This window comes from Sciurus vulgaris, assembly GCF_902686455.1.
Source record: "Sciurus vulgaris genome assembly, chromosome: 7".
Taxonomy (NCBI): Eukaryota; Metazoa; Chordata; class Mammalia; order Rodentia; family Sciuridae; genus Sciurus; species Sciurus vulgaris.
Genome location: NC_136467.1, coordinates 25,683,527 through 25,697,730, shown reverse-complemented (window position 1 = coordinate 25,697,730; position 14,204 = coordinate 25,683,527). Strand labels below are relative to the sequence as shown.

Below are 14,204 nucleotides of genomic sequence, written 5' to 3'. Positions count from 1 at the left end.
GCATAAATATTACATGATCATGTAACAAAATATACTAATGAAATACACAGATGCAAAGCAAGGGTGCAGAGGTTGGGATTGCATTGGGAACACTTAAATTGATTTTTCTATTCTTTGCTAATTCAAATTCAAACTTAATTTAGCATTTGTGTCATTTTATGAGAATATAATATGTCATGGGAGACCTGACAGTTTTTAATGGGCTTATAAAATGGCACTTAGAGTCATCTGCAACAATAATATAGACATCTAATACTCCGGCTGTCTTCTACGTCTTAAGCTTCTATTCCTGACGAAGTCATAAGCATTTGGTTGTTGACCTAGAGGCTAATTTCGACACAATGATTTCTTCCACCTTGCAAGTCCAGCACATTTATTCCTTTTATTAAGGAAACAGATGTTACTTGTTGGGTTTGTTGGGTTCCTGCTTATGTTTATCAGTGACTTAATAGTTGTGTGCAAATTTGTCAATGTATTTCTTCAGACAACCTCTGCCAATTGATTAAAAACACATTCACATAGCACCTATTATATAAGGAACTCTGTTGTAGATTCTGATGTGACAGAGAAAAATCGTCATGGTCTTGCTTTTTAAGAAATTAAGACCTTCAATAATGATGACAGTGCTAATTACATTCACTTTGAGTCAGATTGCGTTGTGCGTCCCAAACAGCTTTGACAGCACTGGCAAAGTACATCTCATTACATTTTTTTCCTTCCATTTTACAAAAGCTTTATTATATGCAAAAAATACCCTGTATTCCTGCTACTGCTGTCTGATTTTCATAAAAATTATCATGTTGGTAGTTCTTTGTGTGAGGTTATTTTCAACCTTGTTATTGGCACACCACCAATATCAATACTTTGGCAAGCTAAACAACCCTTACAGAATCACCCAGTATCAGAACTGAAAAAGAAGCTAAAAAGTATCTAATTCATTTTGAAAATGCAGAAACTGAGGCATGGAGATATCAAGAAGTTGCTCAACATTACAAATGTATTCATGGTGAATCTTAACTGCCCACACCACTGGAGAATGGGTAGTACCGCTTATGTGATCACAGAATAAATTTGCTTCCCATTACATTAAGTTCTTAAGACAGCAAAAGACAAAGGGCTTTAAGTGGGCATCAATAGACAAAAATATAGACGCGAGAGCCTATGAGAAGAAACAAATAAAAAAGCAATATTTCTAAATAAACAATGTTTATTCATTGTTTAATAATCATTGTCAATGATTATTCAATGTATCAAGTGAATAATCTTTTTCTGTATTAACACTGTAATCTAACCATTAAGTTTTTTTATTTGTTTTAAGAGTACAACTTAGATTTAATTTCATTTAAAAAAAAAAAACTGCAATGGAATTATAGCTTGTTATAGGTAATTGCTGTCTTTTAGTCTATGTCCCATGAGGTTAATTTTGTAATTCAATTATTAAATAGCATACACTTAGTAATAGATATTTTTTATTACTTTAAGTATCATAAGAACATGTGTTGTATTAATAATGATCTAAATATGCAACTTTGATAGACCCAAAGAGTTTTAAAACAAGAGAAGCTGTTTCATAGTGAGGGAAAATTTTGAATTTTCTTTTTTTTGTGTGTGTGAAAATCTGTCACATTCTCAGCAAGGAAACAGTGAAATAAATGCAGTAACTAGAGAAAAAGGAAAACAACAGTTGAACTAAAATTTATTTCCTTTGTTTCCTGTTAATATTTATATATTAAACATGTAATAATATGTCAAACAGATAGTAACAAAGGAACATTATAATTAAGAATATGTTTGCAAAGACTTGAGTTAATATATCATCATGGAAAACTGGAAAATTGTGGGTCAAATAGTGAAAAATAGTTTAAGAAGTGTATGTTCATTCCATATTCTTACACTGATTTCCACTTATTATTAATTCGTTCTGATATTAACATTCTGTTTATACTCTTATCATCACCAATATAAATCCCCCAACCTGCTGAGAAAGCTTTATTAAGTCTACTGTAATAGAAAAAGGACTTAGGATTGATTGGTCCAAGTAAGCAAGATTTCTCTCTCTCTCTCTCTCTTTTTTTTTTCTTTTTTCTTTCTTTCTTTTTTTTTTTTAATCAGAGAAACCTTCTTTTCTATTATTTTACTTTCTGCTATATGAGGTATGATGGAACATACCAGAGATGTTGAGTTTCGCCTGTAATTTTTAGTTGTTAACACATTTACACTGATTTTTAAAGTTGGTCCCAACCATAGTTTATTTTTATAGCCATAATTACTACATCTGCAAAGCTGGGTTCAAACTTGTACCCAGTTTGTCTGGTTTCTGCCTTCTGTTAGCTCCATCTCTACTGAATTCTGGTCAAGTGTGATGTATATTGTTGTGGAATTCTTTGAAGCAACCATCTCTATGGAATTTCAAAATGATTTGGTTACCTAGAAGCTTCTAGTTTTTATGTATTTCCCAGAAAAATCCATAAGACAGGAATAGGCTTGTTTATTCAATTAACTTCAGATTTTAATTTCAAAGACTGTAAACAACATCTTCTATGAGTGAATCTATCTTTTCAAAATGTTTCCACAGGATGTTCCCAGAGCAGTGTTCCCATGGTGGGTACATTAATAACTAAGAAAACCCCTCTTTTGGTCTTATATTTCCATTTAGATATTGTTTTCCTTACAAAGTATTTAAGTTTTAGCTAAAACTTTGAGTTAGACAGAATAATATAATTCTTAGAATTGTCTTTATTTTTTTACATTTGTATAAAAAGATCACTTAAGTAGTTCCGCAGCCTTGTTACTCTTCAGAAGTCATTGCTCAGTGAGCGAAGCATTTTCAAACCCTGCTGGACTATTTCACTGCAAACAGACTCCTCTTCCTCTGCTTGTTTCTGTGGACAGATTAAGACAAATTAGGATATAGTTGCAGGAGGTCTGATTCATCAGCTGTCAATCAGAAGGCCGAGCATGAAGCATTTGAGAAGAGACAGAAGTATTTGGAAAACAATGTGATTCTACAGAAATGTTCAGCAGTGGCAATGCCATGTATCTGTAAATTTTGATCAGTTCCTTCCCCAGATGTCTAATCCTTAGGTTCAATGCATTTACCTTACTGTTCTTATCCAGTGGATTGAAAAACTCTACTTATTTACAGGTGATCATTCGTCTTTTGTGAGCCTATGAGCTGAAACAACTCACACATGTTTTCACTGTGGTGTTATGAATTCCTCCAACATTCCGTCACAAACACTTGCCAATAAATGCTTGATGTATTAATGAGAAAGACCATTTCTGTAAATACCAGAGTTGTTTGCTATCTTCTTTATCCAATGATCTCAAAATGCCAGTTACCAAGGTATTTTTCTAATCATTGAAGTGATTTAGAATTGAAAGAAAACCTTTTCCCTATAGATTAATAATCTATAGCTCATGGAAAAATCTAAAAAAACAAATACTATCATGTAACAAAATTCAGGGTTTTTTTTTGTTATTGTTTTTTGTTTGTTTGTTTGTTTTCTCGACTGAATAGGTAAAAACCTGCCATTTTGATTTCTACCTGATAAAATGGTTGTGGTATAATTTTCTGTGACTACTTGTTTTCATTTCATATGTTGCAATTGGCACTTTCCTTTTGAGGTTCCTTCTTTTGCCAGGTTCCAGTTGTTTGGGGGTTTGTGCTACAGCCAGGTCCACAGATTTGAGCACAATTGAAAAGAGAACCAACAAGTAACCCTCACTCAAGGAAAAAAAGCCTAAACAATAAACAAACAACTAGGGCAGGCATTTTTGTAATCTTTTGGAAGATGAAGAAGAACTAAGTAACTGTTTTCCTGGATAGAAAATATCTGTGATCTGGAACAGGGTACCCTAATCTCATTTATCCAGAGATGACATTAACCAGATAAATGTAGACATTCATTGGTCGCAGATGATTTGGGTCAGTAAATTTCTTTTCATTTTTGTTTTTAAACCTTATTTTTTTAAAATGGAGATCTAAATGTAAATAGTTATGGCAGATACAAATGGAAATGACATTGTTGAAAATTGTTCTAATGAGTTTGTCCCTTCTAATGGGCACTCAGATCAACACTTCCCATCCCGAACATTTACGCAGAGAATTCTCATTCCAAGCTGCCCCATCTTCCTTCCCTCCACTACCTAGTGGAAACCCAGTGACTGCTAGGAACAACTACCTAATTTGGTAGAAGATCCAGGGAGGCCTTTGTACCTGGAAAACAGCTATAAACAATGGGAAAGACAGTAGAATGAATCAGACATAATTTTCCTATATTCATTTATCAATACTGACCAGGGTAACTCCACATCACGTACAACCACAAGAATGGAAAGTTATATTCTGTGTATGTATAATATGTCAAAATACACACTGAGTGTATTTTGTATCTTAGAGTATGACATATTCTAAGTATGTCATGTATACTTAAAAAAAAAACAAATTAAAAAAAGAAAAAACAAGTAAGCAAAGGGCATGGCCATGCTCCAATAAAACTTTATATTTAAAAAAGCAGGCAACTGACCTGAGGGTCATAGTTTGGTGAATTCTTCACTAGACTGTTCCCGTACAAGTCTTCAAAGCCTGTGGGACTCTGCTTTCATATCACAAATCAACATTTCATATATTAATATAGAAACTAAACTGGGAGAGGTTTGAGATAATTTTCATCTTGTTTATTGATAGTACAAAAGATTTTCTTTCAGAAAACACGTTATCAGTGTTGATGCTTTTTCTTAGGGAGAACAATGTTGAAAATGCTTCCTTCTTTTTAAGACCTTGGTTTAACACTTGCAGGACTAATAAATAGTAATAGTTTCAATTTATTTGAAGATCAAGGGAGGAAAATCAACAAAGATGGTTCTCCTTCAAGAGTCTAGAATCTCCTCTCCCCTGTTCATTTTAATACTTAGCAAAGGTGATACTGTATATTCATCTCATAGTATTTCTTGGGCCTCGTAGAATATGTGTACTTAATCCTTTGCTAATCCAAATTATGTTGAAGTATTTCTTATCTTGAAAGGAGATATTAATTTTTTTCTCCTTTAAGCACTACATATATGGTGGACACTTTCCTGTGGAACCTAGGTTTTTGATGTAAAGAATGAGAGCATGATTTTCATGTATCACTTTGTTGTACAAAAAGAACTGGCTTTTCTTGGAGTTGTAATGGTTTATGGAGATACACACTGTGAAGCTGTAAATGAAACAATGAAAAACATGTTCCACTTTAAGAATATACATTTTTTTTCCTTGTTCCATTATGTATTTTAATGTATAGGATACATTAGTTTAGAAGACTTTTTTTTTTTTTTTTGACTATTTATGTGATAGAAGAAAACATGCTGAGTCCTTGGAAAGAGCAGATTTGCAGAGGAAATCTGTTTGGGAATCCTGGAGAAGAATTGGGAAATGGGGAAAGATAGAGTACAGTCAAGTATCTTAGACCTTTTGTGGGTTTCTACTCTGTTTGAATCTTCTTAGTGACCAGAAGCACTGGGGCTGCGAAAGGGGAAGAAATGGAATAATTACAAAGTTGAATAAAATATTGAACCTGCCTTCCAGGATGTTGAATTTTAATGAACAGTTCAGAAACAGACAAGTTAAAATATACTTATTTTGCAATTTTTCCAAGAGCTTGGTCTTTACTGGGGTTCAGTGTTTCCTAGAAGACTGTATCTTGGTAAGACTGACTTCTATTATTCTGTCATTTTGGATACAGGCAGCGGGATGGATAAAGATACCTGTTGAGTCAGTATGTGCATAAAACTGCCCACCAGACCTGGCTACACAGATCTAGATATAGCTCAAGGGCAGATCCAGAACACTCTCTCCTTATGAAAGAAGCAAAAGGATTCTTTAAAATTGAACTTAGATGAGGCACCAGAAACTTTCACATATTTCTAATTAAAATTTTCATTACACAAATACTAGGCCTCCAAAAGTTTTAAAGTCATATAGAGAATCACAAGGGCAATAAGTGAGTTGAGCAAACGATTAACTTCAAACATAGTAACTTTCCTAATTTAAAGAGTCTTATTTCTAAAATAGTGGAAATGTACATGCCTGTTCCACAGAGTATTGGTTATTACCTCAAAACTGTTTATGTGCACAGCTTTTAAAAAAGGAAACCATCAAAAGACTGGACCCAAAACATAGGTAACTAAGCATCTATAAGGAAAAATAAAACCAATAAATGTTCAATGGAGGAATGGAAACATTGAGGAACTATGAAAGGAACATTGAGAAGAGGACATGGATTAATTACTCTCATTAATGAATAAGGAGTAGCTTTAATTGCAAAGTAAAATATCTTGCGAATTTATTACTTAAAGCATAATAAATGTTAATTAGAAAAATCAAGAAATTTAGTAAGCTGTCAGGGAAATTGGCTAAATGACTTTTAGAGGATATGTTGGGAAGATAAGAACCTAATTACTCCAATCCTGCTACTGTGTACATGGCTAGAACAGGTGTGGGTGTGGAATACCTAGTCCACATCCCTGCAAGTATCTTCTCATCTCATCTGATAGTTGGTTTCATCCAACTTTTTAATTTGGTGTAAAGAGAGAAGAGATCATTGGAAATAGAGATAGAGTTTATGCTTAATCAGCTCCATTAACTTCATAAATGTCTATTACAGTCTCAGACATCCTTATGTGAGAGACAAAACAATAAATTGTTTATTTTTCCTGAATTTTCTCTTCATAGGTTTAGCACTTCCAAACGTGTTTAAGACCTACTCTGTGTATCATTTTAGAGGTGTTTTCAATGTCTGCTAATTCAGAATTTAATTTAGGCACAGTGTATGGATGGGAAAAGAGTCCAAACATTATGTCCAAGACCACAGAGAAAGAAAAAGAGATAAAGAGGAACAATCTGAGAAACAGTGGGGTATAAAACCTGTTGGCTCTTATCTCTCTCCACGGGTCCTTTATTTATAAGGACTGTGCCTCATGAACTTTTACTCAATCAGGAAAGCATCCATCCCAATCATATCAAATCCACTCTCCTACCCTATTTTCTCCCCAACCTCAGCTCACACCTCCCATCACCCGGAAAGACATTTTATGATCACGTGTGCGTGAATAAGGCCTCTCAGGGTGTTCATCACCAACATGGTTTGATTGTCCGTCTGCCGCACCCGGACATTGAAATGAAATGGTATGTTGGAAAATCAAGGTTGCCTTTATAACAAAGAGCATGTTGCCTCTTTAGGGAACAATGAAACACAATGAATAGCTATTCAGTTTTTTGTAGTACTTCCAGCACTGGAGAAAGCAAAAATCTGGCCCAACATTGAGAGTGGCCATCTCTTTTGTAGCCAGTACTGGAATGGTTAATTACTTTGCGGTTCTCTAAGAAGACAACAATGAGGGAGCTCCTGCCACTGCATCACAACCTAAAACAAAACTGACAGATCGCACTCCCCAGCTGAAACAGATGGTTGCTTACGGGCTGACAAAGCGAATGTAAACTGTGGGGGCTTTTATTCTCTGCTGCAGCAAAGAGGTGAAAAGAACACCTTCCTTTTAGGACACACACACACACACACACACACACACACACACGCAGAGGCTATACCACAAAAGCTAAATTCTAGCATGCAGTTGACTCCATAAACTATTGCAAAATCTTGAGCCATTCAGGGGGGATTGAAAGGTGGCAGGCGCCTTTCCACAAACATGGAGAATAATAGACTTTTAAAATATTGGAGTGGGCAGAGTAGAGGGAAAAATGCTTCTTCCTTCAACCTGCTTCTGACTGATGGATGACACTTTTTCAAACTATTCATTTTGAGAAAGTAGGGAGGCAGAGAATATATGCATATGCTGGAAAAGTCACAAAATAAGGAGAAAGATATTTTTATAATTTCAAAAAGCAGCTTTCTGAATAAGGATTAAAAGCCCAGATAGGTGCCCTTTGGCTCAGACATGGTTAGACACACACTATGGTAACTGGCAATGTGTCTTTTCAAAAAGTTAAGAAGGTGGAAGACAGGGACATGTCTGGGAATACCCTCATTGCCAGCAAGGTGAGACTGGGAAAAAAGAAGACAAGGATGTAAATGAAAATAATTTAAACTGAAAGCCAAGGAAACTAACTCTACTGCAGTGGCTATACTCTTGTGAAAAATTCATCTCAGTGGCTTCAGATATTTAAACACCCAAATGATAGCGATGAGTAGATCGAACTTGCTGATGATCACAGACACTGACCTGGTAGAATGGTAGAAGGCAAAGATGTTTTACTGACTTTCAGAACCACCTGAAGCTTGAAATGTGTTCTTGCTCCTCTTGTGACTAAGTTGATCCTGTCCTAGCAGCTCAGGGGTGGAAACACAATGAAAGTGCTGGAGGCCCGAAGTGGTAGGTCTTGTTAACACTAACATCTTTGGTAGTTGTGGAGCAACATAATTGAATTGTCTCCAGTTTGCAGAAGTTTTGTGAACTGAGTTGAGTATTGTGTTCTGTGTTGAGCTCCTTCTCCTCCATTTCCTATTTTATTTTTCAGGGTTTTTTTTTCTTTCCCTTTCTACTAAAATTTAATACTTCCTCTTTCTAATCCACTGTATAATCTGATTCTTATTTTTGTGACTTTAGCATTTCTTTCAGCGCCTGTCCCTTCTTTTGCCTTTCTCATTTGGCCTTCTGCTATTTTACCTGGGGATTCTATTAACTCAGGAGGCTCAGCTACCACCTGCTGTGCATGTTAATGACCCCTCCAGCTTCCAGCGTCCTGGGGAAGCCCTGTTGCACGACTCTGTTTTCCTCCTGACACTTTTTTGCTTCTCAGATGAGGCCACCTGCACACCAAACGAGGTCAATATGCTCCGGAGCATGGGAGTGCTGGGTAAAACAGTTTGCTGTTGGTATTTCTTCCCAAAGCATCCTTTCCCTGCCACTTCTTTTTCTGTTCAGATGGCCAGTGACTCTGTTTATTCCCACATCTCACTGAGTGTTTGGGAAAGCATTTCACTTCCGCTTCTTGTTTATACAAACCCTTGGCAAATGCTTTTTGCTGTTTTTTCCCCTTTTCCATTGACCAGCTTCACAATTCACCTCTTCCTCTCTAGTGTTCTCTCATGACCCAATATATTTATCACATCCTTTCCATAATATCCTCTTTGACCTTATCTGCATTTCTTCTGGTGTTTAGCCCCATAGAATTGTGTTATCATGGCATTGTTTTTTTGGGGGGACATAGCAGATAGACTTTCCCCTCCTTACTGTTAGTTGCTGCAGGGACCAGGCAAAGGGAAAAATAATAAAATGTGATTCTCTCTGGGTGTTAAAGGGCGGCTCTGCCCCTTTAGCCTCATCTCTGTGTGTCCACCCCTTTCCTGCTTCTCAGTGCTCTTGAACTCCAGGTTTTCCCAGAAGCTCTCTGTCATTTTTAGTGAAATGTTCATCATGGAAACATGTTTCCGCCTGTGTAACTGTGCATATCCTCTTTGTCTTTTTCGTGTTCATGCCAGGAAAATCAAGCTCTCTGTGTTTGAAATGTAAACATTGTTTCCTGGTGTTCCAAATCATCAATTATCATGCCTCTAGTTATACATAAAATTTTGATTTCTCAATTTAGACTCTTTAACTTGACTGCTTTAGATTCACTGATGTCTATTTCTGGCTACTGATATAGCTGTCATTCTGTTGGATGCTCTGCCCTGGAGGAACTGACCTGCAGAGTCTTATTTTTCTGGATGTGCCGACACATCAGATCTGCTGTGGTTCTTTCCAAACAGCGGGTGTGTTGGGGGCAGAGGAGAGCTCTGGCCACGGCCAGGCTCCAGGGCATCTACTTTAATGATGGATAAAAGTTCTGAGCAAAGAGCTTCTGATATCCTCAGTTCTCAAAAAATCTTTGTAAATATTTACTCCAATTCTCTAGTGGCCATCTTTTCCAAAGCCAGACTCTACTTTAAAGAAAAAGCTGTACTATCAGAAGTGAGTCTCTGAAAATGCATTTCCCAATATTCTATAATGTGTCAACATACCTAACTGGAAATGTTATCCCTTCTTATGGATGTGCAAAGCGCTCCACCATGGTGGCTTATAAATGACAAATTGTACTTTGCTTATGTGAACATATGTCCATGGCCCACTATATTTACCATAGTTGGCCCATGTTATATTTAGCCAAGTTGTTCTAGATGCAGTCGTATTTCACCGCAAGGCAGGAGCATGAAACTTGGACTATTCGCTTTGAAGAGAAGTTGGTGGTGATGCCGATAGGGAGATGTGTGGGCATTCAGAATGTCCAAGACCGGCTCTGCTGAAAGATCACTCATGGCAGGATCACAAGTCAAACTCTGGGATTGTCACTTCTGTTCACTGTTCTGCTTTGAAAACATACCAGATAATTTAGTTACAACACTTTTTTGGAGGACTGTGGTGCATGAATGACTTTGAAGTGCTTGAAGCTCATTTGAAAACAGACAATGAGCAGAATGTTATTATAAAAGTCCTACACTGTGCCTTTTGCCATCTTAATACTCAATAGTATCCCAGTACAATGAGGGACTATTTTTACCTGTGAAAATCATTGAAGAAAAATGGTCCTGTATTTTAAACACCAACCCCCGCCCTACCCGGCCACAGGCACACACAAACACAAATTCCTATGATAAGAGTGAAGTAACAATTACACTGACTGGCAAAACTAAGGAAAATTGACTTTAAGAATGACTTGATACAGCCAGTGAAATTTAGATGAAATGATTCAGTTAATCTTTGTCGTCTAAATGCTTAGGTAATATATTCATTAAGCATTTGGATGTTAGAGTAGACTGAGTTTGTATCCTCACTCTATGATGGCTAATTGTGGTACCTGAGTCAAGGTACCAAGTTGTAATCAATATTGCTGTGAATACATTTTACATGTAATATTTAAATCAGTAGACTTTAATTAAAGCAGATTACCTGTGTAGCATGAATGGGTCGCATCCAGTCAGTTGAAGACCTCTACCTGGCCTCCTCTGAGAAATAGGGGATCTGACAGAGGACTGTCTTTGGACTTGAACTGCAATATCGCTTCTTTCCTGCATTTCCATCCTACTTGATTCTGATTTCAAACTTTTCTGCCCCCACAATCCTGTGAGCCATTTCCTTAAAACAAATCTATTTATATTCCATCCCATTGGTTCTGTTTCTCTGGAGAAACTGACAAATGCAATTTCTAGCACTTAATAGCTGTATGACTTTGAGTAAGTCATTTAACTTTCTGTGACTCAGTGCCTTCATTTCTAAGGTGAAGGTCATAAGAGAAACTACATCCACTGGGTGTCAAGCGGATTAAATGGATTAAGGTAAATATGATTTTCATGGTGGTACCTGACACATGACCATGTGCTGTGTTAGTCCTAGGTATTATTAGTGTTGTTACGGTCACATATAATATATACAGCAATCAGATATTATTTTTATTATCACTTTAGCAATATGTTAATTTAGTAATATTTTATTTGATTTCATTTTATTATTTTATTTTTATAGTACTGGGGATTGAACCCAGGGGCATACTATTACTAAACTATATCACTGGCCCTTTAAAATTTTTTTATTTTGATATAGCAACTCTCTAAATTACTGAGGTTTGTTTTGAACTTGCGCTCCTTCGGCTTTGGCTTCTGGAATTGCTAGGATCACAGGCATGCACCACCGCACCCAGCTTACTTCCTTTTTAAAATCTGACTATTTTGTTTCGAAGTATCAGACTCCCACTTTTTTTTTTTTCCACCAGGGATTGAACCCATGTGGCTTAATCACTAAGCCACATCCCCAGCTCTTTTAAAATATTTGTTTTAGAGATAGGGTCTTCCTAAGTTGCTAAGGGCCTTGCTAAGATGCTGAGTTTGGCTTTGAACTTGCTATCCTGCTTCAGCCTCCTGAGCCACTGGGATTATAGGCATGTGCCACCATGTCCAGTAATACCAGTCCCTTGATCTAGCTTTATTAACTTGACCATTTTCTTACCCTCTGAGATCTAGGGAAGACATTGAGGATAGTGCTTATGAATTCAGATATGAAATTTTATTGGGCACTCACTCTGTGCCAGGCTCCTGGCTGGAAACTAGATAGAAAAATGATGAATATACAAATTTCTTCTCAAAAGGAGCTTTCCATGTAGTGGGGAAGACTGACATTAACCAATGAGAAATAAAATAAATAACTGCAAATTTCATTACATAAGGTGCAAGAAAACCTGAGAGACTGATGTGATTTAGCTAGAAGGAAATGTCCCGGAGAGCCAGATCAACAGAAGAACTCAAGGTATAGTCCTGAAGCAGAAAGGAGTTTAGAAAATTCAGGGGAAGAGGGGAAACATGTTGGGGATAGGAAAGAGGTTGTAATTGGATGCACTTCAATATCAAATTTGAAAAACCCTAAACCAATCAAGCACTGGAAAAGTCCATACCTAATCCCATTCTGAAATCTGTTATTCTGAAATCTATTGTTGTTCTAAAATCTCTTATTGCCATTTTTTGTTTCCTTTAATCATTGTACTGCTTATCTTTTATCTTATCCCTTATTATCAGATTATGGCTCTTATCTCCTATGTGGTTTTTATCTCTTTACTTTTTTCTTTTCTCTATAGTTTTCTAGATATGAATACCTATCTCATCACTGTAAAGTCAGATTTGGTTTCATGTTCACAGTCAACAGGGAGTTCGAGTTCCTTTTGATTACCATTCCTTTAGAAGGGGTTTCCAATGAATTTGTCCTTAAATCACTCTTGAGTGAATATATCACAAATATCTTTCCCACACAAAATAGATAATTTGAGCTTGAGAGGAAAATGAAGAAAGTTTTTTTTGTCCTTATTTGTGTTTTTTGATGCAGTACAGTGTTAGATGGCTTTTTAGCCTTGCTGAATAAGGCTGCTGCTAATGGATTTGCTTTGGGGGATGTTGTGAGGCTTAGTTTCCTATTCTGATTACTAATTGTTATTGTCTTTGTCTTTCCAAAACAAATCACAGTTCTGATATCATACAGTTTTACTTAGCTGCAGCCCGGTGACTCTATGAGAATTTAGAGGAATAGTTTATAAAATTCTACTTTCTCTGATTTCTTCTTATACTGAGTTCACACTAATGAATGGCAATGTTCAGATAAATCTGATTGACAGCTTGTGACGAATGTGGAATGTGTGTGAGTTGTGTTTCCTGTCATCTTTGCAACACACCTCCTCTGTGTTTCCTGTATGAACCCAGAGGCTGTTTCTCCTCAGTTTTCCCTTAAATATCATGTCATGTGTCTCACACTTAGAGTCAGTGGAAGAGGTGAACTAGATTGATACCACTGAGTTATTTTACATGCTGTGGGATGCCAACATGTTGTGAATCCCAAGGGATCCCTGGAGCCCATTACCAACCCAGTGAATCACTCTGTTTGCTTTTCCACACACACACAAAAAAAAGAAATGTGCAGCTGCTTACTTCTGCCACGGACTTTGGAATTTTGCTCCCTCTTCCATCTGCCTTTTGTGCAAAAAAAAAATTCTGCCTGAATAATTACTTGTCTGTCCCCTTCGCTCATTCCCAACATAATCATTCTTCAACCTTCTGTTTCCAATTAGTTCTTATCTCAAATGGCTTATTGGCATCAATCTGTTCTCAGCATCACCAAAGAGCACAAAACTACCCTGAAACATGGGGAAATCTAGATAAGGCCAAAATGTACCAATCAATCCAGTGGAGCCTCTGCTTCACTCCAGTGCCTTCCTTTTCTCAGGAAACCTGAGATTGGAGATGGTGTTGAGCCATGCAGTTGATATAGCACATTTTGGAGCAAGATGACATGCGTGAGTTTTGCAGGACCAGTGTAAAGCCTGTGAAAATAGCCATTGTTAGACATCTGGTGTCGAAAAGAACTGTTTCAAAACAGGTTCACAGTGTTAAATCATGGTGTAGACAGCTTCTGAGCAGCTGTCTACTGCTGGAGACAGTGCCCCAAGACCCGTTTGTCAATGGCTGCACTCTAAGTCTTACTAGTCACTTTGATCTGCAGGCAGTTCTGGCACAGGAAAATGGCTTTAAGTGGACCGGAAGAAACTTTGTGCCAATATTAGCCAACTCGACTTAAAGCAAGAGTGGTGATTGGGTCAGGCAAGAAAAGTAGCACTTTCAAAAGAGAGAGAACTTGCTTGTTTGAGCTATGGCACAAACAAATCCAAGGTCACACGTTTGATAACCATCTGG

The 14,204-nt window shown here is 36.9% G+C and overlaps 1 long non-coding RNA gene across 3 annotated transcripts in view; it reads right to left on the bottom strand.

Moving 5' to 3' along the window:
• Positions 1-2,077: 2,077 nt before the first annotated feature.
• Positions 2,078-14,204, bottom strand: part of LOC306665015 — a 63,822-nt gene continuing 51,695 nt past the window's right edge. For all 3 annotated transcript variants that reach the window (XR_013764891.1, XR_013764892.1, XR_013764893.1), the window contains 2 exons: positions 13,687-13,834; positions 2,078-10,343 (listed from right to left, as the gene is read on the bottom strand). This is a non-coding gene — a long non-coding RNA (uncharacterized lncRNA). The remainder of the gene's footprint in view (positions 10,344-13,686; positions 13,835-14,204) is intronic.